At 44.8% G+C, this 26,996-nt stretch overlaps 1 protein-coding gene across 1 annotated transcript in view; it reads right to left on the reverse strand.

The window, feature by feature from the left end:
* Positions 1-26,996, reverse strand: part of IGF1R (insulin like growth factor 1 receptor) — a 184,200-nt gene that overhangs the window by 109,998 nt on the left and 47,206 nt on the right. The window lies entirely within an intron of this gene.

Genomic DNA, 26,996 nt, shown 5'->3' on the forward strand with positions numbered 1-26,996 from the left:
TCACTTTTACTTCTGCAATCTAGGTTAGGTTTCTTTACAGACATGCACACCCTTCTCTATCCTCCTTCCAAGTTCAAGGACACATTACAGTGAGGCAAAAGCAACCAAAGAGTGTGGTGAAGCAAGGAGATAAAGCGTGTGGGCCTAGAAGGTTCCAAGGGCATGAAAAACATAGAATCATGAAACTGTATAGTTGGAAGGTACCACAAGAATCATCTAGTCCAACCCCCTGCAATGTAGGAATCTTTTGCCCTACCTGGGTCTCAATCCCAAGGCCCTGAGTATAAGAGTCCCATGCTCTACCCAGCAAAGTAGAAGGCAGGCACATCTGGCATTCAAGCCTAAAGTTCCCCAACACTCTTTCCAATATTCTGAATTACTATGGTTTATTGGATTGGATTGTTTTGAGTAATTTGCTGTTGTTGCTTTGCTTTATTTATATGTTACTGTATTTGACATTGCAGTGTTTAACGTTTCTCCCCTAATGCTATTGTGATTATTGTGAGCTGCTTTGAGCTCAACATCTGCTGTTGAAAAAGTGTAATACAAATATTAAATCAAGTCAAATCTACAGCCTTGTATTTGAGCGCCAGGCAACCAGGAATTACATGTAGGAGCATCTGGGCCTGCCTCTCCGTCCAGCATAGCAATGCAGCTCTCTTTCTCCTCTGCCAGCCTTTGGAAAGTGGATAAGTGTGCACTAGTAACTTGGGTGCGGAATATTTAAAATGTTGATCTACATAGTCAACGAGTACTGCAAGGTTTTCAGAGGTGGTCTCTCCCAGATCTGCTCTTGAGAACCTTTTGGCCAGTTGCATGGAACCTTGTGGGTATCAAAGAACATGCTCTAGCCACTAGGCCCCAGGGCAGTCAGTGGGACCTAAGCAAGAGGCCCATCAATGATGCTCCCCGCACCCAGGCCAACACTTAAAAACACAGTCCTATCAGCCCCAGGCAGGAACTCCTTTTGTTATTGGATGGCGCTACAGAAGACACTACACACAACATTTAGACGGGAGAACCTACTGCACTCTAGAACAACCCTGTCAGATGAGTGAGTAATAATAATAGGAGGAGGAGGAGGAGGAGGAGGAGGAGGAGGAGGAGGAGGAAGAAGAAGAAGAAGAAGAAGAAGAAGAAGAAGAAGTCGTCACCAATGGAAGCTGAAGAAGAAGAAGAAGAAGAAGAAGAAGAAGAAGAAGAAGAAGTCGTCACCAATGGAAGCTGAAGAAGAAGAAGAAGAAGAAGAAGAAGAAGAAGAAGAAGAAGAAGAAGTCACCAATGGAAGCTGCCCAGTCCCTCAGGAAAGAAAGGAGGAGGCCCACTAGATAGCCCTGTGCCCTCTGTTTCTCAATAAAATTGTAGCGCAAGTTTAACTACGGTTCCCATTTTATCATTGACACCCATGTCCGTACCCTGCCTTTCCAGTTTTTGAAAAAAGGTCAAGGTGACAATAAAACCCATAATAAGGAACAATTGGCTCACAAGTAAGTAAGATGATGATTAAAATAAGATTAAAGTGGATAGAAATGGCAGCTAGTTAAAAACATAATTAAATTAGAAATATAGATTAAAACACAGAGCAGCAGAGCAAAAAAATAAAAGTCAGTTCAGTAGGTCTAATGACCCTGGGAAGGGCTGTAGCCCAGTGGTGGAGCATCTGCTTTGCATGCAGAAGGTCCCAGGTTCAATCCCCTATATCTCCAGGTAGGGCTGGAAATTTGCTGTCTGAAAACCCTGGAGAGCCACTGCCAGACAGTGCAGACTGAGGTAGGTGGGGTAATCATCTGACTCAATGGAAGGCAGTTTATTATAACTATTTAAAAGGCTGCTGCTTGTTGGTGGAAGAACCTCTCTCAGCAAGGAGTTCCAAAATCCAGTTGCAGCCGACGAGGGGTTCCTTTCTCAATTTTCTAGCCAATGCATGTCAGATGTTTCTGCAAAGCAGCCTGCTCAAGCCACACTAAGGATCCATGACACAGAGAAGACTCGAATCCAGATCTCCCCAGATTCAAGGAACCTCTCTGCTGAAAAGGGACCGGCATCCATACGAAAAGCACACTGCATCTCTCTTTATTCAGTTTCAAAAGCTACCATTTGCCAGACTTTGGCTTAAGAGAGTGTGGGGCAAAAAGAGGAGAATCGTTTTCATGGACCAAGCCTGACTTTCTCACACACAAAAAAGGGTTTCTTTTTGCAAAGACCAGGAGTCCCTATGATTCACCTCCTCTCTGGGTGGCTTTAAGAGGCTCTTAAAAATAAACAGTAATTATAAAACATAGACGAGCTGATGAACAGGGGATGTGGAATGCAACCATGAATGGCTCATCGTGGGTAGGGTAGTAAACTCAGTGGCTGTTCTGAGGAAAGTTAGTCTTTCATTGCTGCATTTCTAGAGCGTTTAAGAAAAAAAATCCCAATGTAAGCCAACAGCATGCTTAGGAGACGTATAATTAAAAAAAAAAAATCATGTCTATACAGTTAAGCATTAGAGGTGAGCACACCACTTTCAAATATTTCAAATCACAAATCTTTCAGATTTCACCCTCCAGAGTACCATTTTAGAAGGGGGAATGTCAAATGGCAGAAGTAAATATAGCGGGGGGGGGGGGAGCAAAAATTGCTTTTCAGGGCACACATTGCTCAATGTGGCTCAGGTATACCTTGAAATGTTTTAACCGCTCAACAGCACTCTCAAACCCTAAAGACTGAAAAGGGACTTTCCACTTCTCTGAAATACACAAGCACAAAAACGAAGCCAGAGATTTATCATCTGCAACACCGAACTGGAGGTGCAAAACCAGGGTGTGGTGCATTATTTGTCTAGGGTTCGATCTAGAAACTACCGTGCCCTTAGGCTGTACCTCCATGGAAGTGCCGTAACTCGGCAGTAGATCACCTGCTTTGCATGCAGAAGGCGCCAGGCTAAATTCCGGGCATCTACAGGTTGGGTTGGGAATTCTCCCCATCTAAACCCTGGTGAGCCACGGCCAGACAATGCAGAGACAATACTGAGCTAGGTGGACAATGTTGTGATTCAGTGTAAGAGAGAAAAAACATGTACACCATTTGCCTGCATTTCACAGCAATCTGAAGCTCCTATACTGCCTGCTCTAAGAACCACAAATCCAGTCTTCTCTTCAATGTGCTTATTCTAGGTAAGCTAACATAAAGTTACTTGGTGGAAGGATCTATTCACTCAACCACCTGAGGATTGACTTCACGCTATGGGCGCTGAAGATCACCTGTGAGGACAATTAATGAAAATACTTCTGAGCACAAGGTTACTCTGTTCTACAACCACTGCTTTTAGGAAACCAACTTGGAAGACGAGCATCCTCATCCTATTTTGAAGATAAGCCAAGAGACTGCCTGATGGAAATCAAATGCACAACCTCCAGAAATTCAACACAAACTCCATGGAAATGTGGGTGGGAATGTTATGCAACTCCTATTCATTTCAACAGGGCTTTCATCGTTGAGGTTTCTAATTAATTACAGCACAGGTTCAACCACCACACTATCCTCAAAATAACTGCAGCCAAAGCTGGGCTTCACAGAAGCAATCCTCAAATCATATCAATACAGAGCACCCACTGAGTTCCTGAATCTACCCCAAAGTTTCTGAGTAGCGGATCCTGGTTAGCAGACTTACACCTCAGAATTCAGTCTTTCCTGTTCCATTCAGTTGATGGACAGCCAGTGGGGTGCAACACTTAAGAGTGTTAGAACAGGACCTTGGAGACAGGGTTCAAATCTCCACTCAGCCATGAAGCTTGCCAGGTGATCTTGGGGGCCAGTTGCTCTCTCTTACCCTAATCTACTACCTCACAGGGTTGTTGAGAGCAAGCAGGGTATGTATACTGTCCTGTGCTCCTTGCAAGAAGGATGAGATAAAATCATCATCGTCAGAATCATAGAACTGTAGAGTTGGAAGGGACCCTGAGGATCATCATCATCCTCATCATCGCAGAATTATATAACTGTTGAGTTGGCAGGGACCCCAAGGATCATCCAGTCCAACCCTCTGCAATACAGAAATATGCAGTTTGTCCCTGACAGGGATCGAACCTGCAACCATGGCATTATCAGCACCACACTCTAACCAACTGAGCTATCCAGTCAGCTGAAGGACTTATTATCAGCACCAATAAGAGAAGGGTGAGGAGCATCTAATGTAAAACCCTACACCACGTGTAGGGTTATGTTATGTTGTGTTGTGTTATGCGTAAAAGCATCAGGACAAACACAAGATAGGCTTCAATTCCCAGCACCTTTCACAAAAATGTATTAAAAAAAACCCACCCACTTTTGCACATATTAAAAACAAGCCACTAAATATCTTCACGCCTTTTACATTGGGCTTCCCCAACCTGGTGCTCTCCATATGTTTCGGCCTACAAGTCCCATCAGCCTCAGCAAGCCCAGCCCTACCAACTAAGGCTGATAGGGATTTGTAGCCCACAGCATCAAGAGTGCGCCAGGCTAAGGAATGCTGCGCTGTTTTGTATGAAAACATTTGTTAGTATGCAAAAAAAAACTCTTCTGCAGGAAAACAAAAGGGTCTTTGAGAGTTTTCACACTTCTTAGCCAAAAACCACTATAAGCAGGATCTCTCTCTTTTTTTGGGGGGGGGGGAGGCAAACACACTATGATCTCCCATCATTAACTGCAGACACAGCAAAGGTCCTTCCCCCACATGGAGAGTTCATCTTTCTCTGAATATTGCAAAGAAGGGCGACAGTTCTGTTTGGGGCGACAGAAGGTCTCCAAACATCAGATTGCAAATTTATGACTAAAGTGTATTTCAAAAGCCGCAATATCCCTGTAACCTGTTATGGAAAACCGTTTCCTTGTTTTCAGTGGCATGTAACACCTACCAGGAATAACAAAGGAAAAATTAATTATCTGCTTAAAACACACACACACACACACACACACACACACACACACGTGTCAGTCCAGTCAAACAAGAGGCACTGTCACAATTCTCAACACATTTCCAGACGGAAGAAAAAGGACATGAGGAGAGTGTGGAGCAAGGCTGGTGAGGAATGTGGATTGGGAAGGAAACATGGCCTGGATAATGTCTCAAGGGCCACACGGAGGTGCATGGAGGGCCACATTCCACCACAGTGCCTGCAGTTCCCCACTCCCGCTATTTATGGTTAGAAAGTCATGAGCTTCTCCTTCCTTTGGCTTCAGTCTCCTGTGTGACTATTATTTTCCCCAAACCCACACAAGCCTTTACAGCTATTCACTTTCAAACCATGCCAGCTGCCATGATTGATGGCACAGATACAAGCAGATTTTGTTGGCACGGTGGGTTTGTGTTTGTGGAGCTTCCATGCTGGAAGATCTCCTGTATTTTAAATTATTCTGCCTGTTGTGTTCCGAAACTAAATTTTCTGGGATCACTTTGGCCCATTCAGTTAAGTTTTCTTCTAGAAAGGTTAAGCAATCTACTGTCTGATACTAATACCCATGTGGCCCCATAGGGTGTCCTCTTAATGCTCTGGCCGCCTTGATTATTCACATGAGCATTATTTCTGATGCAGCTCCCAACTACTGTGGGGATGTTTTGATCCGGCAATCCCATTGGTGTATCTGGCTAATATGCCAATAATATACATGTGAACAGGGTTATTTCTGGGTTGGGAATCCTACCTGGATGGCCAATTTCAGAAGGTGGTCCTGGGGCCTACTACTCTATTTAGACCGGGGGTTCTTAACCTGTGGTCCATGAAACAGGTGCAAAGAGATTTTCCAGTGCAATAATATAAATTGTATACAAAATGTTGTGTGTATGGGGAGAGGATCAATAGCTTTAATCATATTCTCAAGGGGGTCCATGACCCAAAAAAGGTTAAGAACCAATTATTTAGGCTATGGTGTTTGGCAGGGTTTGACCTTGCCCCACTTCCTTTGTAAGGTCTATATAGAACCACTGAGTGAGGTCAAAGGCGGATTTAGGGTAGTGTGTCATTAAAATGATGAGAACAAGCTCTCTCCCCAGACATCTGATACAAGTTAAGCAAAGGAAGTGCTAAACCACTATCTCTGCTCTGTCATAGAACAGCAGAGAGCTCCACCTAGACAACAAGCCGGAGGTGTTGGTGGATGGTGGTATCAGACAATTGGGTTTTATGCCACAACAGCAATTTAATTCTGTTATTTTATAAAGTTGATTGCTTGACGTGGATTATTGTGTAAGCTGCCCTCAAAATGTTTATTTGAAGGGCAGGACACATTAATATAAAGATCCACAGAAAAGAGAAATCCTAGCTGACCATGAGGCCAGTGGAGAGGCGGGGGAGGTTGAAAAAAATAAATCATCAACATCTTGCTGCAGATATTAAAATGTGTGCATTAAAATAATCTGAGCAGCTGTTTACTTTCAAACAGACAAAATACTTGCACTGCTTAACTCTGGAAATGTCCCTTTTCTGCAACAATGGAAATTAATAGAGCACATCGACAAGGTCTTTGTTGAATGTGGTGTTACAGCGTAATGCGAGTTTATAGCAGTGTAAACACACACACTCTCACACAAATGTGCTTAGAAACATTCAGCAGCTTCAACATTTTTATATGGCCCAATTGCCTTGCAGGGGGCATAAGTATGCAATATCTAGGGCAAATAATGTGACTTTCTATGGGTCTCCAGATTTTATCCAATGCAGAACTTTGGAGAGACAGAGAGAGACAGAGAGAGAGAGAGAGAGAGAATGAACAAGCTCACAAGAAACAGAATCAATAAAAACCATGTTCTGTTTCCAATTCTCCAAAAGTGAGTTTGACCTTGAAACAAGCCACATAATAACCTGGGAATACTCATAAACAACACTGTGCCTGGTGATTTTCAGCTGAAGATGCTACCGGCTTGCAAAACATTACGGAGGGGACTGCTAAGTTGTAACTGAAAAGTATAATTTCCACCACTAAGCACATCAGAAAACAGCCCTTAACTTTTCATAATTCACCAGCTGCAAGCATTCATCCTAAGATCCATCTAAAACTATGGGATCTATTAATCACTAGCTACCCTGTACTCGGCACTACTTTGGAATTCCAAGAAATGAAGAAGTTAGTGCCGTTTTCAAAAAAGTGGTTAAAAATCAGTGTAATTTTGAAGGTTCGGTCTGCCATCTTGATTCCAACAGATGAAAAGGGCTCATTGATCTGGCTTCACAATCAGTTCCTCCTTTCGCAGCGAACTCTGGGAATTGCATCTGTGAGCAGAATAGAGGACTGAACCCTAAAACTACATCACATGTTTAGAGGTTGAAATTTCTTACTAAGGTCAGAACAGAGATGGCAAAATAGGTCCAGCAAGGCAGGAAACAAACTGAGCACCCAAGGAAGGGGACTCACTCACATCCAGCCAACAAGGGATGACATCTTTCTGCTTCCTCCAAGCAACTGGAGTAGTGGAGGTGTCCTACTGACCACTTGAGAAAGTCATCTCATAACAACTCTCAGTACCCTTAACAAGTGACAGCTCCCAAGATTCTTTGGGGGAAACCGTGACTGTTTAAGCTCGTGTCATAGAGCCTTAAATGCAGTTTTAATGTGGCTATGTCCAGGCTAAGAGATAGCAGACAAGCTTGCAGTCCAAGCCAGAGGGAATAGAGGACTCAATGGGCAAGCACGGGCGCACACTCACTCACTCTCTCTCTCTCTCTCTCACACATACACCAGCCTGCTCTGGAAGAATGGGATGCAGATACTAGAGGGGCAACTGTGTGAATTGTGCATTTGGATGGATGAGACCTCTTCGCAAAAGAAGTGTTTTTTTTTCCCCCCAACAATATACAGGCAGGGAAAGACAAAGGAAAAAGGACAGGAAGAAATCAAAGAAGCCTCTGTCAGGTTATGTCCAACAGTCTACTGCTGTGTGTGGCAACCTCATACACACACATTGACCAAAGCTCCCTACACTCCCAACTTTTCGAAAATTATGGGGTTTTTTCCACTTCTGAAGGGTTGCTTAGTTGGGGGGGGGTGTCAAGGGAGTTGCCTGCTTTTTTGCCTGTATTTTATTTGTTAGGTGGGTGTATGAGTATTGCCTGTTTTGAGTGTGATCACTTTTTCTTCTGTAAAATGGGCGTTTTGTGGTGCCCTAGACAGTGGGACACGGGTGGCACTGTGGTCTAAACCACAGAGCCTAGGGCTTGCCGACCAGAAGGTCAGCGGTTCAAATCTCCGCGACGGGGTGAGCTCCCATTGCTCGGTCCCTGCTCCTGCCAACCTAGCAGTTCAAAAGCATGCCAAAGTGCAAGTAGATAAATAGATACCGCTCTGGCGGGAAGGTAAACAGCGTTTCCGTGTGCTGCTCTGGTTTGCCAGAAGCGGCTTAGTCATGCTGGCCACATGACCCAGAAGCTCCCTTGGCTAGTAAAGTGAGATAAGCACTGCAACCCCAGAGTCATCTGCGACTGGACCTAATGGTCAGGGGTCCCTTTACCCTTTACCTAGACAGTTCCCAGAACAAAGGATGGCTAGAGATCTCTGGTCTATTGTCTAGGGCAGGTATTGATTACATCACACTTGTGGATAATAGCCATACCAGCAGTCATAGCATCTCCCCTGCTCCCTCTGAAATTAGGTTTGGAAGAAACATTCTATTCTAGCAATGTGATATATTTTTTTATGTGTGCTTGGGGCCCAAAACAGTTTCTCCAGTTTGCAAATGTGCCCACTGGCCCCAAGACGCTGGTGACTCTCTAGGGGCGGGGGCGGGGCGTTAGGCAAATTACTGCAACACGAAGCAGCAGTATCCTTGCCCCTCCTTTTCTCCCTTCCTCTGCTTAAGATGTTTTTAAAAAAACTATGGTAAGAGAAAAGGGCTTTCAAAGAGCTGAAGGTGGTTTGAAATTATAGCAACTTCTTTTTGCGGTGCTTATATTCGCTTCACTTTTCCCTTCTGGTGTAGAGGTTTGGCAGGTTTCTATGACGTTTAAATGATCCTGCCAACCTGTTTGGCCAGAGGAGTGGTTGTGGAACAAAAGTACACCATGAGAAGCAAAGCCTGTCCAAGGCCCTTCTGCTGGAGCAAGAAGCGGCTGAAGACTGCTCACACAACCTTCCCACCCGCCATCCATCCTTTTGACATGGGCAGTGGGAGTCTCAGAGGCAGCAAAACAAAAACTATTCATAATTTCAGAACACACACCGGCCTATGCAAGCTGCAAATTAATCAAAAGTAACTGATTTCAATGCCAACATAATTCTGCTCCCCCCCCCCATCTCGAGCTGCCAAAACTGAAAAATGCCGGGAAACTTTTGCTTCATCTGAAATCAGCACACCAAAAAAATTCTTTGACACACACACAAGTTAACAAACTACTTACAGGTCCCATATTCCAACACCTAACTATCTCATCAAGGAAGATGTTGGGTTTTCTGTTTCGTTGGGGGGGGGGGGGGAGAGAAATTCTTTGGCCTTTCTAATTACATGACAGGATCACCTGCAATCCCTAGACAAGGCTGCCTTATTTACAAAATTTGCATGGCTGGCCACCTTCTCTCCCGGATTATTTTCTATTTTCAGACAGCAAATCTGTCCCTGAACAAACTGAGCTATTTCATGACTATCTATAGCACATACCAAGCTGCACAATTAATTTAAATCCTAAATCCTCTTCCCTTTTCATTATCTCCAAAACAACAACAATAGTCTTGTGAGGAGAGCTGGTTAGAGAATGCAGATACACCCCAAAGAAACCTGGAAAACTTTGTACAAAGTCAAATTAGGGTCAATATTGAAGGCTGAAAATGTACACGCCAGACCACAGGAAAATTTGAAAATCCAGCAATTTTGTTGGTCTTCCTATACAGTCCAGGCACTGATCTGACGCTTTCCACATCTGAAACTGTAAGAGCTAGAAATTTTATTTTATTACATTTTATATATAAAAAAGAACTTAAACACTTAAAACCAAACCTTGTACTCAATGCAACATTTCATTGCATCCTATCCTCCTGTAGGATTCTAGTGACTATATGGGCGCAGACTCCACGTTGCCTAAGGCCACATTCACATCATACAATGAAAGCACTAAGAAACCACTTTAAACAGCCAAGCCTTCCCCGAAAGATTTCTGGGAACTGCAGATTGTTATGGGTGCTGAGAGTTGCTACGAGACCCCTGTTCCCCTCACAGTGCCACTGTTCCCACAGTGGTTTACTGATCAATCCCTTTAACTCTAGGAATGGTAGCTATATCAGGGTGTCTCATAACAACTTTCAGCGCCTCCCAAACAATTACAGCTCCCAGAATTCCTTTTGTGGAAGCTGTGACTGTCTGAAGTGGTGTCATAGCGCTTTAAATATAGGGTGTGAACGTGGCCTAAATGGTAGCAATGCTACAGTGTACACCAAGACAAGTACATTCACTTCAATTCACCTTCCGACTCACAACTTCATTTTTAATCTGCCCAGTGGAATGTACTTCTCCTACTTTTCCCAGGCTCAATGGCTCTGAAAATTTAGCTCCTGCCCAATTTTATCTTCTTCTTCTTTGCTAATTTTCAACCTCCCTAGCAGATTGTTCTCCCAGTTCCTCGCCAGCTAGCCAGAAGGCAAGGTAATTTGGGAGATTAAGAGAAGCCAAGGTTGAGGAATTTCTGGAATCTCTGTTCCTGACAACATTCCTTAATCTTTCCTAAAGCCCCCACAAGTAGGCACAAGAGGTGGCAAACCATTTAAAAGGCCGGCCCTCTCTCAAAGTCACTAAACTGCCAGCAGCTTAAAAGGCCACCGGTTTCAAAGACCACCCCAAATTAAGGGGGAGCTGGGGGGGGGCAGAAAGGGTAGCATTCTTGGCAACTTGAAAAGTCATCTAAAACCAATTTGCAGTTACTATGGAAATGGCAGGCAGTTCATAGAACAGGAGTGACAACCTGTTCTGGTCACTGTGTCTGGAACAGGCTAAGTAAGGATTGAAATACAGTGGTACCTCAGGTTAAGTACTTAATTCGTTCCGGAGGTCCGTACTTAACCTGAAACTGTTCTTAACCTGAAGCACCACTTTAGCTAATGGGGCCTCCTGCTGCCGCCGCGCCGCTGGAGCCCGATTTCTGTTCTCATCCTGAAGCAAAGTTCTTAACCCGAGGTACTATTTCTGGGTTAGGGGATTCTGTAACCTGAAGCGTATGTAACCTGAGGTACCACTGTAAACCTACTGAAGAGAAAGGTTGGAAGCTTTCTGCTGGGAAAGAAAGTAATGTATAAATTTACGGGGTTGGGAGAAGGATAAAGGAAGAGAAAAGGCAGAAGTTTAATGCAGTCCTTTGGTTGTTGCTGCTACTGACCCCAGGCTGGGGGGGGGGGGGAGTCGCATTCTTTGCTCAGGGTCAGGGGTTCAAGCCCCACGTTAGGCAAAAGGATTCCTGCATTGCAGGGGGTTGGACTAGATGGCCCTCATGGTCCCTGCCAACTCTACGATTCTATGACCAAGAAGCTAATAAAGCCAGGTAAAATAAGGAAACAGTGATGACCACATACCTTGACAGCAAAAGCGTTCACTCAGCTATTTCCCTATTTCACAATGTAGAACACAGCACTTGTATATGAGAAAAGGAAGAAGGTGATTCTTCTTAGAAAGGGGTGCAACTTCTTTCGAGTTTTGAAGCGGCTGGTACTCATGACTTTGGTAGCGTGTTGACACATTGCAAGTGGCTCGTGATTTTTAGACCCACGCATAACAAGATTTTCGAGAAAACTCAAGTAATACATTCAGATTATCATCACAAATTCAAGTGATACACATTTGCTAGCTGCAGCGACAGACACTGTGGTTAGGAAATTCAACCTTTTGAAAAAAGTATGCAAAACTAACTCCTATGAACTAACTCTTCAAAGGGGAGCATTGTCTAGCTTTTTGGCAGATAGTGGCAAACTGAAGCAGTTGGGGCCAGTAATAAATCTAGCTGCTGTGCCGTCCTCCCACACTACATCCTGGGATTGTAATCTAGTTTGTGACATCTCAGAATGCCAGCAAGGTATCTGGGTTCAAAGAAGCTGCACAGAAGGCCTCAACTTTGCCCAAGTTACGAGGAGGAGGCAAAGAGGACGGTGCAAGGGGGATTCCATCTCTGGGGAAACTTCCTTTTGAAGAGCCCGCTCCCCTTGGTTGATGGCTTCCCTGCTCAGCCAGACAGCTTGGATGTTCAGTGTTTAGGGTCCCTTTCACACGGACAGTCAAGGTGGAAAAAAGGTGTTTGTTCACCCACTGGAAGAGGAGATTGGTTCCTTCCCCTGATGATACACTTGAGCTCTGGCTGTGACATTGTTGGGAAGAAGACATAGGAACACAGAAAGATGCCTTATACTGAGTAAGACCCCCATCTTGCTCAGCACTGACTGGCAGCAGTTCTCCTTGATTTCAGACAGCAATCTCTCCCGCCCCTACCTGGAGATGCTGGCAACTGATCTGGGGATCTTCTGCATGCGTGGCCAAGAAAAGCGAGCTCAGTAGTTGCATGGGGTGGGAGGATAAACTCTAAGGTGTTAATGGGGGGGGGGGATGGCAGGGGAGTTGGCAAGTGGAGTAAGCAGTGTGTGTGTGTGTGTGTGTGTGTGTGTGTGTGTGTGTGTTATGGGCTTCCTACCACAGGCACCAAAATATCCAAATATATTGACTGATGTGTTTATTTCAACAGGACAACCCAAGTCATGTATTAAAACTGTAATTCTTTTACTCTAAAATTATTGAAAGTAATAATTTTCCTATGATACATCTCTTACTTGGGCAGAGACATCTCTCCCCCCCCCCCCCCCCGTTCATATGCAAGAGGATGTGGGGGGGTTAGAAGAATAATTAGCATCCCTATAATAAAAGCCATATTTAATTAGAAGCTTCTTAAGTTAATTAAAAGAAGCTGATCATCATGCACAGAAAAAGGTGTAGGCAGAAGGGCAGGAGGGTGGGTTTTACACATGCAAATTAAGCATCTAGTCATTTCTAACTCCACAGGGGTAATGTGTCATGTGGGAACAGTTCAGGGATTGTTAATTGCTTGGGCGCATAGCGGGGAGGGGGGGATGTTTTCATCTCACTTCTTCAGAGGAGCCCTCCCCGCTACCCTGTGAAATCAGGGGAGCAAATACTAAGAGGAGAGCAAATGCTATGTCGCTATGTCAAAGGCTGCCATTGAAGTTCCTGGCTCAAGGAGCACTACCCAGATCCCCAACCAATCATGAAATTTGGGCATAGCCCCTTGACAATAAAGGACCACCCAGCGCGCACACAAAACACCATTTTCATGCAAGCAGAGGGATGAACAAAGGCAGTACTCCCTTTTGCAAGGAGGAAGAGGGATGTCCAGTGGCACCATGCATACAGTGGTACCTCTGGATGCGAATGGGATCCGTTCTGGAGTCCCGTTCGCATCCTGAGCAGAACGCAACCCGCATCTGCACGTGCGTGGGTTGCCGCTTCTACGCATGACGTCATTTTGAGCATCTGCACATGTGCGAGCGGCAAAACCCGGAAGTAACCAGTTCCGTTACTTCCAGGTCGCCACAGAATGCAACCTGAAAACGCTCAACCTGAAGCTACTTTAACCCGAGGTATGACTGTATTCAGATTGCAAAATTTCTCAAGATCACTGCCCAGCTTTCATAGTCCTAGCAGGTGATGCCAGCTTTTCTGGAGTCAATGGGAGGAAACTGTTGTGGGCACCAAAAACACCCCTCACAATCAACCCCACACTGAAGTGGCTAGAATGGAATAGGCTTAAAGTCAGCAAGGCAGCGGAGAAGTTGGAGAGGACCCTGCAGCAACACGTGGACCTGCAGGCAGCCCAGTTGCTGATCCCTGATACCATGTTTTCATCAAATATACCTTCATGTTCAGAGTGGTTGAAAATAAGTAAAACAATTTAAATATAAATATAAACAATAACCATAATATGTAATAGGCACAATTAAGCGTGCAAGCAGATTTCTGCTGACTTTGCCTCCCCCGCCTCATTCCACAGCCCTCTCCCCCTTTGTTGTTGCCTTGTGCATCTTGGGAGAAGGAGAGCCTTCAACATCCTCAGGGAAGCCCAGGATAGTGGAGAGGATGAAGGTGTAGGCAGAGGGGGTGTGCACAACAAATGATGGGGTCAGGCACACAATGGGACAATAGCAAAACATTTTTATTGAAGTCCAACTTTTGCTTCTTTTTGCTATCTTGCAAATCTGCTATCTGCAATTTTGTAAAGAGCTGGGATTTTGTAATTATTATTATTTAAATGTCCTTTAAATAGTGAGTTCAACCAATTCAGCAATTAAAACTCTGGAGTCCAATTCTGGCAAGCCAGGCACTTGGGAATTTCCCAGCTCGGTACAAACAAAGGGAAGAAAAATTAACAAGTATTGAACTTAAGCAGACAAGCAGTTTCAAGCATGCTTCTATCAACCGAGGAGAGGAATGGGAACGTTTGTGAAAGATAATCTTCTTTAACAAGAATGGAAATTTTCACCATGTGTCCAAATTGAAGAAAACATTACTAGACCCTCATGTCCTGTAACCCGCCCAATCTAGAGATTTGATGCAAATCATAAAAATCAATGTGCCGCCAAGGGATGGTGCAAAACATTCCAGGGCCGGAAATGCAAGATGGCCGTCCCCTCGCACTAGCTATAGGGCTAGGTACACCTCTAAATTCACCTGTGAGAGCTTCATGCAAACAAACCAATGAGCACTTTGCAGTGAATTGACAAGAGTGAAGGTGGTTTCCCTCTTTTCTCACTCTGCCAAACTTAGCACAGCACTGAAGAAGTTTCTAAGGAGTTAAAAAAACAAAATGCTATCTCCAGTTGCCAGGGAGGAAAGTCCCACTGAATTCCATGGGGAAAGAGAGGAAGAACTTTCCAATTGTTTTGTTGTTATGTACACAAACCGCAAAGCAAGCACCTTCCTTAGTAAATGAAGAGCACTACTTATTACAACTGGGGGGGGGGCAGTAGGGAGGGAAGAGAAAAACCTGTTAACACTTATAAAAGACCATTATCATGCCATTAGATAAATGTCATATTCACTGAATGTGGTCTGTTTTTCAGCCCCACTTGGGCACAGAGCCACAGCAAGCAGTAATTATATTTATCAAAATGTAAACTAACCTTAACACCTCATTAAGATAGAGAAAAATTAAAGTGCCAGAAAAGGGAGGTCCTTTTGCTACTCTTTGTTTTCCAGCCAGCAACAGGGGTCTCAGTCCGAGAGCTTTGGAAACTAACCAAAGTGCAGGCTGGATTCTTTACGCCGAATGTATTATTAGTGATGGTGCAGAGCCCACACCGTTCCATAAAGCTCCCTGGGTGACCTTAAGCCACTCTCAGCTGAAGAACACAAGAACAGCTTTCTGGATCAAGCCAATGGCCCACCTAGTCTAGCATCCCGTTCACAGATGCATATGGGAAACCCACAAGCAGGACCTGAGCACAAAAGCAAGCTCCTGTCCTGCACGCAGCTGGGAAAAGACTCTGGCCTAAAACCTTGAGGAGCTGCCAATCAGTGTTGGCAATGCTGAGCTAGATAGAGCTGGTCCAATTCAGTGAAAGGCAACTTCCTTTATGCCTTACCCTAAATCTGAGTATCCCGAATTTGGGACTCCAGCTGTTTTTGGACTACAACTCCCACCATCCCTAGCTAGCAGGACCAGTGATCAAGGATGATGGGAATTGTAGTCACAAAAAACAACTGGAGACCCAAGTTTGGGAAACCCCTGCACTAGATCAATTTAGACCTTCTGTACCTGTCCAGGTTGGGGACGCGGGTGGCGCTGTGGGTTAAACCACAGAGCCTAGGACTTGCCGATCAGAAGGTTGGTGGTTCGAATCCCCGTGACGGGGTGAGCTCCCGTTGTTTGGTCCCAGCTCCAGCCAACCTAGCAGTTCGAAAGCATGCCAAAGTGAAAGTAGATAAATAGGTACCACTCCGGCGGGAAGGTAAACGGCGTTTCCGTGCGCTGCTCTGGTTCGCCAGAATCGGCTTAGTCATGCTGGCCACATGACCCGGAAGCTGTACGCCGGCTCCCTCGGCCAATAAAGTGAGATGAGCGCTGCAACCCCAGAGTCGGTCACGACTGGACCTAATGGTCAGGGGTCCCTTTACCTTTACCTGTCCAGGTTGGGGAGGAGGGGGAACGACAGCTTCGTGTGCTAGAGGGTACAGGTTGCTCAGTATCTGAAATGCTAGGATCCTTTGGCCTCTATGAGAGAGTAAACACAAGCCAACAAGTGGGAGGCAGAGGCCTTGTTATATGGAAAGGCATTTGAGGGGAGGGGGCTGCAAAGGGGAGTAAGGCCTGGGCAGGGTGAGAAAGAGTTGAAGTTACACATTAACAGAAAGCAAGAATGTGTTATCTGCAAGTGGGAAAAGGTTTCAGGGAAAGGAAAGAGGGAAGAGGTCACCGCGTCACAGTTCGATCCCCGTATGGGACAGCTGCATATTCCTGCACTGCAGGGGATTGGACTAGATGATCCTCAGTGTCCCTTCCAAGTCTATAATTCTATGATTCTTCACACAAAGGAGATACACCAGCAGGTACCAGAACATATGAGAGATCCATGAAAAGGTAAAAGCTAGAAAACACGCCCTCTCTCCCTCTCTTTAAAATTACAACACAACTTGATAGAATACAGTTGCCCAGCTAACCTACAACACAAAACAGGTGACCCAGAGGGTTCCCCTCCCACTTTTCATCATTGCACACTTTATAGGGAAAGCAGCTAGTTTAAATCCCTCCCAGGTATGTGATGCAGCTGCAGAGCAGCTCCTGTTTACTTAAGATAAATGGCAGGGTGACCTGAAATTACAGTAAGCTTGGCTCAGAATCCATGAGCACATCACCTTTCTGTTTACTGCTATCAGCCAGGCTACCGCTGCCTCTTTTGTTTGGGTGTCTGGCTGCCGGCAGTGCTGCAGCTGTGCCACAGAGTGTATGGATGCGCGTACACATACACACACACACACACACACACACACACAGAGCACATGTCTGCACACACACAAAACACTGCAGAGGCGCAGCCGCCTCTCTGAGCATGCTTTTGAACAAAGGCAGCAAAATTTGGGGAGGGAGCAGAGAGAGACATGAATTCTTCAACTAAAAGGGTATTTTTAAAAAATAAAAATAAAAACGGTCTCCAAGCAAGAAGGCTTGCACAAGACAATTAAGGATCCCAATAATCGCTCCACCATCAACAAGCACAGGGATGGCATTTTAGCCCCAAAGATCACACAAAAATGCCACGAGATGGATGTTATTTCTAGCAAGAGAATTAAATAAGCAGAAGCTCCCACGAGCCAAACGTCCCCACCCACAGAAAGGGCTGCCTGCCGCCTTTCTGCACGATTCACTGCACTGACCTGACCTCTTTCCAATCGGCCTGGCAAGAAGGTGATTTTGGCATGTCTCTGCATTAGGTTGACTAGATCAGGGGAGGGTGGAGTTCAGACTTGTTGAACCTACTTTTGTGTTTTTTTACTAGAACTCAACGATGCATTAACTGGGATGTAAGTACCAAAGACATACATTTAAATGCTATAATTCTGAGACCAGGAATTTGAGGGCCAGAACTGAAGGAAATGCATAGTCCTTTCACACAAAAATTAACTTCTGGTTATTGCTTCGGTAAGAAATATTCATTTCAGCAGTGTATCTTGGAGGCTGCGGGGCGGGGCGGGGGAGGGCAACTACCAAGTTGGAAATCCTTGCTGATCTACTTCAAATAATGCAGAGGCCTACCCAGAGATCATGGGTCTACTATATGAATCTACCTCTGAATTTAAGGTTTCAATCACTGTGGATGCAGAGGAATGTTTGCTGTTGAAGGGAGTGGTTGCTGTTGTTGCTCTGCTCCTATAAATCCTAAATCTGACTCAGAACAATGACACACAGTGAAATGGGGTGGGTGGGTTGATATTCTACACCTCTCCATTAAAAAAGAAAATCTCACAAAGAGCATGATTTCACTATAATACTCAACCACCCAAATACAGTGGTACCTCGGGATGCGAACGGGATCCATTCTGGAGCCCCGTTCGCATCCCGAAGCGAACGTAACCCGTGTCCGCGCGTGCCACATTTCGGCGCTTCTGCGCATGACGTCATTTTGACGGTCTGCGCATGTGCGCGCGGCGGAACCCAGAAGTAACACGCTGTTACTTCCGGGTCGCCGCGGAGCGCAACCCGAAAATGCCTAACCCGAAGCGTATTCACCCCGAGGTATGACTGTACATAAATGGGGTGAGGGGGAAGGGGGGAGAAATAAGTTACGTGAAAAGTAGAAGAAAAGCATGAGGTTAAAACAACCAGTTAGGCGGAATTCTGTATCACTGCACTGGAGGTGGGCGTCACTGTCAAATTTAGCAAGCATATTAAGAGTCTTAATAGCCTCTGCAGCGTAGCAGTTACAAGTGATGGACTTTGGACAGCAACGGTGCAAATCCCCAATTCAGCCACAAAGCTCACTGGGTGACCTTGGGCCAATCACAGCCTCTCAACTGAACCCTCCCTCACAAGGTTGTTGTGAAGATAAAAATGAGGACCACATTGCACTCCCCTTGGAGAAAATATAGGGTATAAATCTAATGAACGAAAAACAAACAGCACCATATCGCTTTCTGTACAGTGGTGCCTCGCAAGACGAAATTAATTCGTTCTGCGAGTTTTTTCGTCTTGCGAGTTTTTTCGTCTTGCGAAGCACAGTTTCAATTTTTTCAAAAAAAATCTTCAAAAACCTCAAAAAAGGCTACCACAGCGCGTGCTACGAGTTGCTCCCCAAAGTCAAGTCGCAACTGCACCTCTTCAAGCAATGCACCCTGTATTACTGTAACGGTTTTAAGAAAAAGGAAACAAACTTGCAAGACGTTTCCGTCTTGCAAAGCAAGCCCATAGGGAAATTCGTCTCGCGAAGCAACTCAAAAAACGAAAAACTCTTTCGTCTTGCGAGTTTTTCGTCTTGAGAGGCATTCGTCTTGCGAGGTACCACTGTAATTTTGCCCATCTGCCCAACAGTGGGCAATGCATTGCAAGAAAGGAGATGGGGCAGGGAGAGATATCCAGAGGCAGGCACCCCCCCCCAAAAGGACCATGGTGAAGAGCAGACAGGTAAGTGACCAAGTAATGATCCCCTATCAAGTGACTAGCAGGTGCTTTCCAACCTATTAAGATCCCCAGTCTTTCAACAACTCTAAATAGCCCAACATTCCATCCTGAGCTAACAGACCCCTCTGTATAGGTCCTGTGCCCTTTTCCCACCCCCCAGCACAGATCCACTGTGTACCAGAAAGGAATGCGCAGCACGGAGGGCCCTGTGACTTTAGGTGCTGACAACTTTCGATTCTGAGATTACACTGTGTGTTGATGAAACAGCCTCCCAGTATACCGAGGGCAAGACTTCAAACCAGGAAAAAACAGGGGAGCCAAAAGAAACTCCCTATCTTAAGAATGCAGTCGCACGAGACCGGACTGTGCAAAAATATTTATCGAGCCCTTTTGTTGCCCAGGTAACAGGGAAGCATCTCCTTCTCCTGATCTCGCAGAGGAAACAGTTAAGGGGAAAGGGATCCAGGTTCTCTCACACATTCTCTCTATGCTCCTCTTCTAAGTTAAAGTGGGGAGAATGAGGCCTGGTTTGAACCTGTGATGGACCACCCTACATCCCCACATGGAGACCAGGCACCCACACTTGGCTTTTCCTACAGATCTGGGTAGACGTCAGAGCTTGCAGAATTAACCTGTGTCCACATGCTGAAAGGGGAAGTGGGAAAGAGAGTCACTCTCCCAACTTCCTTTAGCTGCTCTATATATTTTTCAAGGCAGAGAAAGGTAAACGTCCTCATTACCTTATGACCAAGGAGGGAGAATGCCAGGGGAAGCCTCAGGGGCAACAAAGCTACCTGCAGAGGCCACACAGGCAGCCCTAGATTTAAATGGTGTCTCTGGTTAGAATGATAAGACTCATCAAATTGGAAGGGACCATGAGGCAATGCAGGAATATTTCACCCAACGTGGGGCTCAAACCCATGGCCTTGAGATTAAGAAACTCATGCTCTACCAACCGAGCTATCCCCTCAGCTATATTCACACAAATAACCTCTTGCTTCTCCCTCCAGACCTTCAACTTGCATATTTTTATGACTTGGTCAACTCATCTTCTGCCCCCCAAACAAGTTTTCTCTATTCTTTTTTTTTGGGGGGGGGGGAGTGCAGAGGAAGAGAGTGGCGAAGAACAGCTCAAACTTACCAAAGCTGTATTGTACAGTGGTACCTCAGGTTAAGTACTTAATTCGTTCCGGAGGTCCATTCTTAACCTGAAACTGTTCTTAACCTGAAGCACCACTTTAGCTAATGGGGCCTCCTGCTGCTGCCACGCCGCCGGAACACGATTTCTGTTCTCATCCTGAAGCAAAGTTCTTAACCTGAAGCACTATTTCTGGGTTAGCGGAGTCTGTAACCCGAAGCGTATGTAACCTGAAGCGTATGTAACCCGAAGTACCACTGTATATAGTTCTGGTCCTTTTACCTCAAAAAAGTTTGAACGTTGCAAAAGTTTGAAAATGTTCAGAAAAGAGCAAGCAAAATGATCAAGGAAGGGTATGATATAGCATCTCCCCCATGAGGAAAGGGTGCCGTACTTGGGAACTTTTGGTCCAGAGAAAAGTCGAGCAAGAGATTACATGGCAGAAATTTGTAAAATTGTGCATGGAATGGAGAAGAAAGTGGACAGAGAAGTTTTGCAACCTCCTTCATAATACTAGAACTCGTGGACATCCATTGAAGCTGAATGCTGGAAGATTCAGCCCAGGCAAAAGAAAATACTTCTTCACACAATGCACAGTTGAACTATGGAACTCGCTCCCATAGGAATAACTGATGGCCACCAACCTTGATTGCTTTAAAAGATTGGACAAATTCGCAGGGAAGGCTATCAATGGCTACTAACCACGATGGCTATGCTCTGCCCTCCATAGTCAGAGGCAATAATGCTTCTGAACGCCAGTTGCTGGAAACCACAGGAGGGGAGAGGGCTCTTGTGTTTTGGTCCTACTTGCTAGCTTTGCACTGAGACATCTGGTTGGATGCTGTAAGAACAGAATGCTGGACTGGATGGGCCATTGGCCTGGTCCAGCAGGCTCTTCTCATGATAGGAAGTTGCCATTGGTCCATCGAGACAGTAGAATTCCCTAAGCTGACTGGCGCTCCAGGATTTCAGACAGAGAATATTCCCAGCCCTACCTGGATATGTCTGCGTTTGAAAAAGTGGCCTTCTGCATAGAAAGCAGATCTTCTGCCACGGAGCTACACAAGCGTTATCAGAAAGTTTGCTTCTTTAAAAAAAGCGCGCACACACTTCATTATATTAATTTTCTAAATTTCCTGTAACTAAGACCAGCCGAAGATGCTCAAGCAAAACTGTTGGTGGTGGTTCTTTTAAAAAAATGTTGTAAAAAAAGCACACAAGACACAATCAAATTAAAGACTTCTGAATTAAGATGTGATCTGAGCCTGTATTAGACTGTTGGCTCTTGCTAAAGCTTCTCCTGAAGAGAGGCTTTTCTTTTTAAAAAATGTTTAAAACACAGGCCGTTTACAAAAAAGTGACATAACCAAGGGCAGATATTTCAAAACATTATTAAACATTGCTCCTTTGAGCTCTTAGCCTTTAGAACATTTCTTGGACTGAGAACAGTCTCCTGTAAAGAGCCTTTTCAAGATTATAATTATTCTTAATATAAAAAAAACCCTCTAGAGTGGGAAGAGAGAAGTTTTCTGGCTTAGAAATAAAAGGTATTTAGGAGGATCCAGCTCTATAAAACTACACACTCCCCCCCTTCCTAGTTTTAAGGGGAGAGAGAAAAATGAAAAGCGGTTTCTAAATCTGTCATCTTACACCACATCAGGAAACAGAGTGCTCTGAAGTATTTTCATAGCCGCCTGCCAAACTTCCTAGAACACTGGCTTATTAGCCCACAGTTCACACAGCTTAGATCACTAGAAGAGAGGGGATGTGAATCATGTCTAACCAAAACAATTTTATTTCAGGTACTCAAGTCAGCTGAGCCCCCATCAGAAGCATCCTGTCCCATAATCCATGGGACTACACTGGTTATTTTCTTTCTGCGCCCCCTAAAAAATGACTTAATGCTATAACTTGCTTTGATGGTTCAAGGAAGAAGATCCGTTCCATATTTGATAGGCCTAAGGGTGGGAAACTGGACCACAGGTGCTTACAAAGTTCAGTGCAAGTCGCTTTGCAAACTACCGTATTTTTCACTCTATTGGACACAGTTTTTCCCCTCCAAAAATTGAGGGGAAATGTGTGTGCGTCCTATGGAGCGAATGCAGGCTTGTGCCATAGCCACGCGCAACCCCACGCTAAAGAGGAAGCCAAAGCAGCGAGCGGGATCCATCCCGCTTGCTGCCTTGGCTTGTTCCATAGCTGCGTGCAATCCCTCCGGCAAGAAGAGGCTGCACGGGGCTATGGCTTATTTAGTTCCACGCAGCCTCTCCCGGCAGGGAGAGATTGCGTGGGGCTAAAGAGGAAGCCAAAGCAGCAAGCGGGATCCATCCTGCCTTGGCTTGTGCCATAGCCGCGCACAACCCCTCCGGCAGGGAGAGGCTGCACGGGGCTATGGCTTCTTTAGTTCCACGAAGCCTCTCCCGGCAGGAAGAGCTTGCGCGGGGCTAAAGAGGAAGCCAAAGCAGTGAGCGGGATCTTGTGCCATAGCCGCGCGCAACCCCTCAGGCAGTGAGAGGTTGTGTGCAACCTGTACGCTGCTCTTTGGGGCTGGGGGGGGGGAGATATTTTTTTCCTTTATTTCCCTCCCTAAAAACTGGGTGCGCCCTATGGTCCGGTGCGCCCTATGGTGCGAAAAGTACAGTACTCAGTGGGGTTTGCAAAATGCCGTACATGGAGCTCTGAAAGTATCGATCCGGCTGTGCCTGCAAAGCCCCTTTCAACCCAGCAATGTCTTTATGTGTCCACACCTGACATTTGGCCGTGCCCATCAGCCCAAAACAGCCTCATGGCCAAACAGGGAAGCCTGGGGGGCCAAATCTGACTTGCTAGTAGAGTCCCCCCCCCCCCGCACTGCTGCAATCTCTGTTCGCTTTTGTAGAATAGAAGGCTGAATATTCTTGGAAAAAGTGGCCAGAGAAAAGATTTTCTCCCTCCTTCATAATACAAGAACCTGTGGACATCCAAGGAAGCTGAATGATGGAAAGTTCAGGAAAGATAAAAGAGATTGCTTTTTCGTGCAGCACACAGTTAAACTATGGAACCTGGTCCCCCGACAAACTGTGATAGCCTCCAACCTAGATGCAGTGTATTGAACACTTTTGACCAAGCAAAGATGCCTGACCACCAGGATGGTGCCAAACATCTCCACCATCTGAGGATCATTGGATCTGGACTGTTTTCACAGACTAATACCACACCCTGTAGAAGTCTATCAGTTATATTTTATCTTCACAATCGGAATAAATTTCAGGAACCAGATTGCTTTTTCAGTGCAGCCTAAGCAGGAACAGTCACCACTAAGAAAAAGAGGTCAGAATAGGCCAATATATATGTGGGCTGCCCCTGGTTCAAGAAACTTTCCTTCTTTAAGTTCTCAAAGTTCTTAACCTAGTTCAAGGATGTCATCTGAACTAGCTAGATGTTTAACTGAGAATCAGTCACTCCATCAACTGAAAAATATGACTTTAGCGCCGTCTTACCAAAAAGTGACAACAAGGCATTCCATTTTGGTGACTGCAACCTTGGTTTAAGGAGCTATTTGGTGCCTAGCTTACATACTTGAATTTCTTATACTGCCTTTGGTCATCCTGGCTGTGGTTGATGGGAGCTGTTGACTTCTGTAGGGTCACAGATTCCACCATCTCTGCCCCCGAATCAGATGACCCTCTGCAAAGCCATAAAAAAATTAAACAACTGGAGAAGCCGATGGCTTTAGCTGGAGCTAAAATGGTATTCAATGGTTGGGTCTTGGGTGCTTTTGGCCAAGTAACTGGATATACCAGGGATTCAGCTATACAGCTGCAAATAAAACATTTTAAGCGTGTTTTAAATGCAATATACAATGTGACACTAGATGGCGATGGCGAGCCTTATGGAAAATTCAATGTATTTTTTAAAACACTTTTCTTTAAGGGGGGGGGAGCATTTTCAGAACATCTTTTATTTGTGTGTAGATTCCACCTAGGTATAAACTGACTGACTGGGTATCAGACAAAAGTGTTTCCTAACTTACCTGGAAATGCTAGGGATTGAACCTGGAAACTTCTGCACACAAAACATTCCACTAGCCATATCCTCAACAAGAGTTCCCCTGGGGATAAACTGGCAGCTGGGGCAAAGAGACACTGGTGAAGTGGACAAGAACAGGCATGCTACGGACTGCAGGGGGGAACGTGTAAGCCACTTCCATCGCCGGATAGAGAGGGTGTATAAGATTTCATCCATCCACACACCTGCATATGCAGATCTTGTGGTGGGGGGAAATCTCCTGGGTTCTAGAATAAAACTATATATTTGGAGCCTATATCAACTCCAGCACATGGAGGGATCAAGCAATGCTTAAATAATGACTCAGGGATTTTTTTCCCCCAGCTCTATCCATGCCCCAAGCTTTGGTAGGAGGAATCTGGCAAGCTGGGTGGGTGAAGAGAGCCCACACTGCCACTCTCCATTACTTAGAGTTCAGGCAGGTGGAGAATTAGCTACTCGCCCACAGCATTGCAGTTTTTCACAGGTGAGTCAGAGCCCCAGTAAGGGAGTTCTTCAGCTGCCCTGTGACTCACCACAGTTACGTGCGGGCATGTAGGTGAAAAGTCTTTTGGTGGTCTGGAAGGCTTTTTCCAATTCCTACTTGGGAGTCCAAAGCAACACAAGGATTACATGATGCATTCACATTCCTCAAGGATAAAGGAGGTTTGGAAATCTCAACAAAAGGACTAGAAGCCCAACAAAAGGAAAGAACTTTCTGAGAGAAAACATTTGCTTCATTGCTGAACTTACGGCCCCAACAATGACCTGGTGCCTGCAAAAAGTCCCAGATTGTTTGTAGCCGTCAGGCCAAACTGGGCAAAGTCATGTTTTGGTTTGCCATCTTGATTCAAAATGGCGGCTGGCCAGCATTCAAGTTTTGTCAGCAGTTCTCTATCCCCTAGACAAAGAAACGAGCGGCTTTCTTTGAGTGGCTGACTTTACAGCAGCAGATTGTCCAGAAGCTGCAACGCCCTCTCTAGAAAAATGTTTGAGCAAAGCCAGAGTACGACATAGCTTCACAAGCAAAACAGTTCTGCATCCATACTACGCATGGAGTGCTCAGATACCTTGAGGCAAGGTGGCAATTGGCAGCACTCAATACAAGTGGTGCATCATTGCAGAAGAAAAACAGGGAGTTCTCCTTCATTCTAAGCCAATGATATTTCAAAATGAATAGACAAGGAAGACGAGTTTCAGAAAGCATTTTGTGGAAAATATTATTATTTTTCAAGACACAGGCCACTTTTCAATTTCAGCATTTCAATTTTCAGTGACATTAGCTCAGAGGGACATTCAAAGCGACACTCTGCATGAGCCCATATTTTAACATGATCCCCACGCAGTATCTGTCCCCTGTCCTTTTAGATTATAAGGATTTTCCTGCAATGGAGGTGATACTTTCTACTTGCAAAGCTATCATTATTTCTTAGACTAATTTATACCTTTCTTAACAAGCACTCTGGAGTGAGGCTCAAATACTTAATAGACACGCTATATGATCAGGGCAGTAATAATAATATCACGAATTCATAAAACTGTTTTTAAATCTCAAAAGATCTTGATGTGCCGTGCAAAACTACTTTAAGAGGTCTAGCTTGCTTCAGCCACTCCCAGGAAGAGAACAGCCATCACACAATCCATGTACACTCAGTGAGTAATTCAGACAAAGCAATCAAGCTAAGTAATATAGGCAGAAATGGCTCCAAGTTGTTTTATCCTGAGACACAGCATCAGTCCATTTAGCTCAGCATTTTCTACGCTGACAGGTAGCAGCAGTCTGGAGTTTCTGCCAGCCCTACCTGGAAAAGATGAAGACTGAACTTGTGACCTTTTCTAAAGCAGGTGTTTTACCACCCTTCCTCTCAACGAAACAGAAAATATTCAAATCCAGTAAATAAGCTGAGTGAAATATGCAGTAACTCATTTCAATGCGTAGAGAGGATGCTATTTATATAAAGCCCTACAAAATAATGCATTTTTAAACTTTTATAAAGTCCTTCCACTAACAGATTGGATGGGCCAGCACAAAGGAATTCCTAAGGAGGACAGAATTTGTCATTGCAACTCTGTGTCAACAGAAGATGCAATTCATGTGTTCCTTGAATGCCCTTTTTCATAATGAACACAGAAATAACTATATTTACCCATTGTTAAGATCACAGCAGGGAAAGTAATCCCTAGCAAAAACTTGGGGGTTTTATGCTGTCCAATGTAGAGAAGTATATATCCTTCAGAATATCTAAATTTCTTGCTAAGGCTCCACAAATCTGTGCTATTAAAACTTAAAGGGGGGTATGGGAAATTATCTATCCGTTAAACGTTAAGGAGCAGAAATGTAAATCTTTATTGTTGTTGTTGTTTTCATGTATATAATGGCTGTCTGCTAATAAAACACAATAAACTGACTTGACTGTGAAAAGTGTAACACAAACCGCAGAAATTACCACTTCTGTACTGAAGGTTCACAAAGAGGTAACAATTAGAAAAAAATGTCAATCGCCAACCAAAGTTGAAGATTCCTGGGACACTAAGACTTCTCTAAAACACCCCACCAGAAATATGGAGTCGTCTTCTTCCAGAAATTGCTATGTGTTTTCAGTCAGGTTGAAAGAACTTGCATAACAGATGCTCAGCAAACAACTATCTGACTTTTAAAAGGCATCTGAAGGCAGCCCTGTTTAGGGAAGTTTTTAATGTTTGATATTTTATTGTATTTTTAATCT

Source organism: Podarcis pityusensis (genome assembly GCF_964106645.2).
Source record: "Podarcis pityusensis genome assembly, chromosome: 14".
Lineage (NCBI taxonomy): Eukaryota > Metazoa > Chordata > Lepidosauria > Squamata > Lacertidae > Podarcis > Podarcis pityusensis.